Genomic DNA, 6,168 nt, shown 5'->3' with positions numbered 1-6,168 from the left:
TGGATGATTCATCTCTTCTTGCTTCTTCACTCTTTTCCCTTCCCTCAAATCAAATACAAAAAAACTCATTTATTCCTGCTCTCATTCCTCCCTCCTCAATCATTCCCTTAAACCAAACATAGCACTAGACTTGGTGCTTTATGAAACATCCATCGGGTAAGGTTCGATTTCCATTGAGTGTAAATAATTCCTTAACCTATATGGATAGGGCATTTACCGAAGAAAAAAAAAAAAACAAAACAAAATTCTAACCTACAGTGGCTTTTTTGAAACATAAAATATTGAAAGAAAAGTGCAGTTGTTTCATCTGCTGGAATTGTATTTTACTCAACGCGTTTCTGCACTCAAGCAACCCAGAAAGGTGTATCTCGTTCTAGCTTGTATGGGATTCACTCTGCTCTTATAGACATGGCCAAAATCAATTCTATAAAATCTTCATCATCCACTAGTTTACCTATAATAGTAGGGGTGGCAAATGGGCGGGTCGGGTCGGGTTTGGGTTGGATTGAAAATGAGCGGGTTAAGATGGGTCAAGACCCATATTCAACCCGTTCAGAACGGGTTGAAAATGAACGGGTTGAAAATGGACAGGGTCAACCCGTTATAATCCGTAGACCCATTAATTATTATTTTTAATTTTAGATATATATATATATATAATTTTTAAATTTTAACTTATTAATTTTTAGGTAAATTTTCATTCATTAGAGGAGGTGGGGTCTTTGGGACTTATTTGAAAATAAATAAATAAAAATAAAAATAAATTGTTTAATCCACAATTGACAACAGGGCTGAGGGCATAAACACTTACACCTTTCATGAGTCCATACTTAAAAAAATAAAAAAATAAATAAAATAAAATAAAATAAATCTCAAATTATACTCTCTCTCTAAAAAAAAAACTCAAATTATACTCTCTCTCTCTGGGTGTGGGTGTCGGTGTGGGTGTGGCTTGCATTGTGTTGTTGATTCTCTCCCCACTGAAATGGTGGTCAGAGAGGGGGGTCACTACCTAATCCTTGGTTCATTGAGCCCATGTTGCCATGATTTTAAAATTTTTAGATTGTTAAATGCTCCTCCAGGTGGGTAAATCTGGGCACTGGTCCAAGAGTGCTACTAAGAAATTTAGCACTCTCTGTTTTTTACTTGCCGATCTTTATTTCGGAGAAATAAAAAAAAAAAAATAAGAAAAATATATTCATTGCAATAAGAGAGCCCAAATGGAAAAGTAATATTTTTAAAGTTTATTTATTTATTTTTAAAAAAAATTATTTATTTATTATTTTTTAAATTTTTTTAAATTATTTTTTAATTATTTATTTCTTTTAAAAGATATTTCTGGAGAGAGAAACTTAGAAAGAGGGGATCAATGAGAGATAGATTTAGAAAGAGATGATTGTGAGAGAGAATTTTAGAGAGAGAAATGAGTTGAGCGTAATATAAAATAGATGTGTGTTATGTGTTTATTATGTGATGGGTGAAATATGGGTTGAATATGATTAATCATATTCAACCCATTTTAACCCTAAAATTAAGTGGTTAAATATTACCCAACCCATCTTGACCCTCAATTAAATATGATTCACCCATAATCATTAAAAGACGAGCAAATCTGGACAGGTTAATGGTTCCTGACTCATTTTGTCACCCCTAAGCAAGACTATCAATGTAATAATTGAGAGACAAATTAACTTCTTTAGTATTTTGTAGTTGACTTTTTTAATGGTGTATTATACAAGCGCGTGATTGTGACGCAAAGCATTTCTCAAACGATTTTCATATACGTATCTCTTAATATATTAAATCGTGCAAACGTGGAAAGGATATTAGGAGTGAGAGTAACATTTATCCGCTTAAAATCAATTGATGTTGTTAATGTCATGCAAGAAAATTAGGATTCACCACACCTTTGCGGTGGTGTTCCTATTTGAATCTTGAGAGCAACCACATTATTCAAAAACTATTAGAGAGCTGTATATTCAGTCTATTCTCCCCTCAGTACCCTTGATTAACAGATGACAATGGTTGATGACTTCTATGACTCTTTGTTTTTTAATTAGAGTTCAATTATATGAATAATGATGATTTGTAGATATTGATACAAATGGATTATAAAAACTACAAATTAGTAAAAAAAAAAATGTATTGCACCACGTGCGACAAACATATCTTAACAAATTTATTTCTTTTTGCTGCAATGGATGAAAAACTCTTCCTGAAACGACACAGTCTAAGAAAAGGTAGCTCATTTTGCTACACTGCACAAACTAATTAAAAAACAACCACATTTTGTTACATTGTACATATTAATTTTAAAATAGTTTTGTTGTCACAAAATCCTTTGTAGTAATTTCTTGCTATTTATTTCTAAAATTATATTTTTAAAAAATAATAAGGTAGTAGCAAATTATGCATCAAGTCCATTTTCTATGAATTATGGAGTATGCTACAAGAATTTAAGACATCACCGGTGAAGAAAACCGCTAGAAAAGTACATAAAACTGTCAGGAAAAAATGAGAAGTTGAGAGTGTTTGTCGCATATGCATAATGGTACCTTTGTTAAAACAATTCGTACATGTGGCACATGTGTTGCACGTGACCACTTTAATATTAAAATTCTAATGTCAACCTATAATAACTAAAAATTAATTTTCAAAGCCTAATTTAGTTAGGGCTTGTTAGGTAAAGCTGTGATTTCATTTTCGTGAAAATGGCAAATTTTGAAAAGTTATGCAGTCATTTTTGTCAAAACTAAATAGTAACGTACATCTACTGTTTAATTTTTGAAAAGAGAAAATATGTTTGTAATTTTTTTTAATTGACTCTTTTATTTATGAGTATAATTAAAAAATAAAATAACACTTTTAATTTTACCATTTGAGTATAATAAGTTATATTTTTTAATTTTATTTATTATTTGAGTATAATTAAAAATAATAAAATGATATTATATTAAAATTTTGAGTATAATTAAAATTTAATAAAAAATATTTTTAATTTTGCTATACAAGTATACTAAAATATATTTTAAATTATCTTTACTGTTTGAGTATAATTGAAAATTAATAAAATAATAATTTTTTTATTATTGGATTATAATTGAAAATTAATAAAAATAATATTTTAAATTTCACCATTCGAGTATAATAAAAAATATTTTTTAATTTTATTTACTATTAGAGTATAATTAAAATATAATAAAATAATATTTTATTTTTTATTTGAGTATAATTGAAATTAATAAAATAATAAAATGACATTTTTTATTTTACTATTCGAGCATAATAAAATATATTTTTTGATTTTATTTATTATTTGAGTATAATTAAAATAATAATATAATATTATATTTACAATTGACTATAATTAAAAATTAATTAAATAACATTTTTAATTTTACTATTCAAGTATAATAAAATATTTTAAAATTTTACTTATTGTATGAGTATAATTGAAAATTAATAAAATAATATTTTATTTACTATTGACGTATTATTGAAAACTAATAAAATAATATAATAATATTTCTCTAATTCTCATTTTGGAAAATAATAAAATAATATTTCTCTAATTCTCATTTTGAAAAATAATAAAATAACATTTCTCTAATTCTCATTTTGAAAAATAATAAAATAACAGTATTTCAAAACCAAAGATTTATAGAGTTGAAAATTGTGAAGGAAATATGAAAAGAGTTTTCAAAAGTTTTGAAATTTGAAAATTCAAAATAGAGTTATCAAACGCACATTTTTGTCATTTTCAAAAACAAAATGAAAATCAAAACTGAAAACTTTACCAAACAGGGCCTTAAGGGAATTAAAAGTAAGAAAAACATTCTTAATGTTTTAAATTTGGGCAAATAACACCCCTAGCTATTATTTATTTTTGGGTATATAATTCCGTTAAGTTTGAAAAAATGAGTAAATAATAGCTTATGACAAATCCATTATGTTTGAAAAATGAGAAGAAAAAAAAAATAATTAAGGGCCTGAAGTCACTGTTAAGATATAAAATTTCGAAAACACTCTTATCTCTTCCTATATGCCCTTATAAGGGCAAAGTGAGAAAAATACCCATAATGTTTATATTTTGGGCAAATAACAGTCATATAATTTATTTTGAGTATATAAATCCATTAAGTTTGAAAAAATGTGGCAAATAAGGACTTGATGTCATTTGTTTTGTTAAAAATTTATTCATGTGCATTGTACATGACATTTTTAAGATATAGAATTTTAAAAAATACCCTTTGTCTCTTCTGATAATGACCTTATATATATACACACACACACACGCACACACTTGTGACATTTAATTAATTTTTTTTACCTATTTTTTATTCAATTGTAGATGATACTTTAGTCTTTTCAGCATTCAGGTCCTTATTTGTACCAAAATTGAATGTCAAGGAGGTTTAGAACGTATAGGGGGTTATATACTCTATATGCATACCATAAGGATATTTTTTGCCCGCAATCCTATATTATATATATAAAAGAGGGACAGTATAGTTATTTCACATTTAATTAGTTTTTTTTATCTATTTTTTTATTTAGTTATAGAGGGACACTTTAGTGTTTTCAGCATTCAGGTTCTTATTTACTCTAAAATTGAATATTAAGGACTTTTTATAACGTATAGGGAGTTATACACTCTATATACGGGTGTTTTTCGCTTGCGACCCTTTAGTTAATTAATAAAACCTTACGGATAATACTAAGTTATTAACTAAATGGATAGAAATAACAAGAAATTCAAATTAGTAGGAGATATATGACACACATATAAGAAGACAATTATTCTCAACCAAACAAATTAATAGCAAGAAAGTTAAATTCAATAAAATCTCAAAATTCAAGAAAACGTTTGCATAATCTTTGGATAAAATGATTTGATGGAATATGGGAAATAAGAACGTGATAAAGTGGAAGTATAAATAGTGAAGAAAGTAAAGTTATATCTCACTGATGACATGACATGGATTTCCTCTAGCTAACATATCAATAACAGGGTGTGTGTATTTGTTTTACCACTTAAAAAAGAAAAGAAAAGGAAGTCACATGATAAACTCAAAAGAAAAAAGAAAATTGAAAAAAGAGAACAATACGGAGACATAAGGTCTCTTCAACTCCTACCCTCCAAATTGCAACCTTAGTTCTATAAATAAAACCCTAATTTAATCTCGTTGATTACAAGGGTTTTGCCACTTTAGCTTATCACGTGCCTAAAACTTAAGCTGTCACATAACAATCTAAGCATATAATGACATTTCTCACTTCATAAAGATACAAGCACATTAGAATAAAAATCCTAAGGTGTTATGCTTAAAAATAAAAAATATTACTATTATCCAAAGCAATCATTAATTAAAATCTTATGGCCTAACTGTCATTATTTTGACCAATTTATTTAGTATTGACTATGCAAATGAGAAATAGAGGGTATTTGTTGCATGCATAAGGTTTTTTCGTCAAAACAATCAACGAATGTGCATGGCACATGCATTGCTCGTGACAACTATGATATTAGAGTTCTAATACCAACCTAGATTAATTGAAGATTATTTTCCAAAGTTAAATTTAGTTAATTAATAATATCACAAGATATGAATAACACAAAGTCATCAACCAAATGTACAAAATTGTAAAGTAGAAACAAATAAGAAAATCAAATTTGTAGATGATATATATAAAGACACAATTATTCTTAACTAAAAAAAATTAATAATAAGAAATTTAATTTTTAAAAAATCCTAAAATTTGAAAAAAAAAAAAAAAAAAAAAATACTTAAATGAATCTTTGAATCAACGATTTGATAGGAAATAAGAATGTGATAAAGTGAAAAAAAAACAACTCATAAATAATGAAAAAGTAACGTTACAATATTCCACCAGAAACAAAATAGATCTCCTCAAGCTAATGTAGGGAGAATTCAAAAAAAGAAATTAAAGAGGAAAAAAGAGAACATTAGGGAGGAAATAAAAGGAGTAGAAATCGAGGAGAGAGGCAAACATTTTAGGGTTTTCTCAACTCTTACCCTCCAAAATGAAACCCTAGATCTATTAAGAGAACCCTAAGAACTAATCAACATGTTTCTTCGAAACTGTGTCATAATCTCATTGATTACAATGGTATGTCGCTTCAACTTTCATGTGACTAAAACAAAT

This window comes from Cornus florida, unplaced genomic scaffold (genome assembly GCF_030987335.1).
Source record: "Cornus florida cultivar Cherokee Brave unplaced genomic scaffold, ASM3098733v1 CherokeeBrave_3.0.0_Hap2_Chr05, whole genome shotgun sequence".
NCBI lineage: Eukaryota > Viridiplantae > Streptophyta > Magnoliopsida > Cornales > Cornaceae > Cornus > Cornus florida.
The sequence above is the reverse complement of the archived record's forward strand: the minus strand, read 5'-3'. Positions refer to the sequence as shown.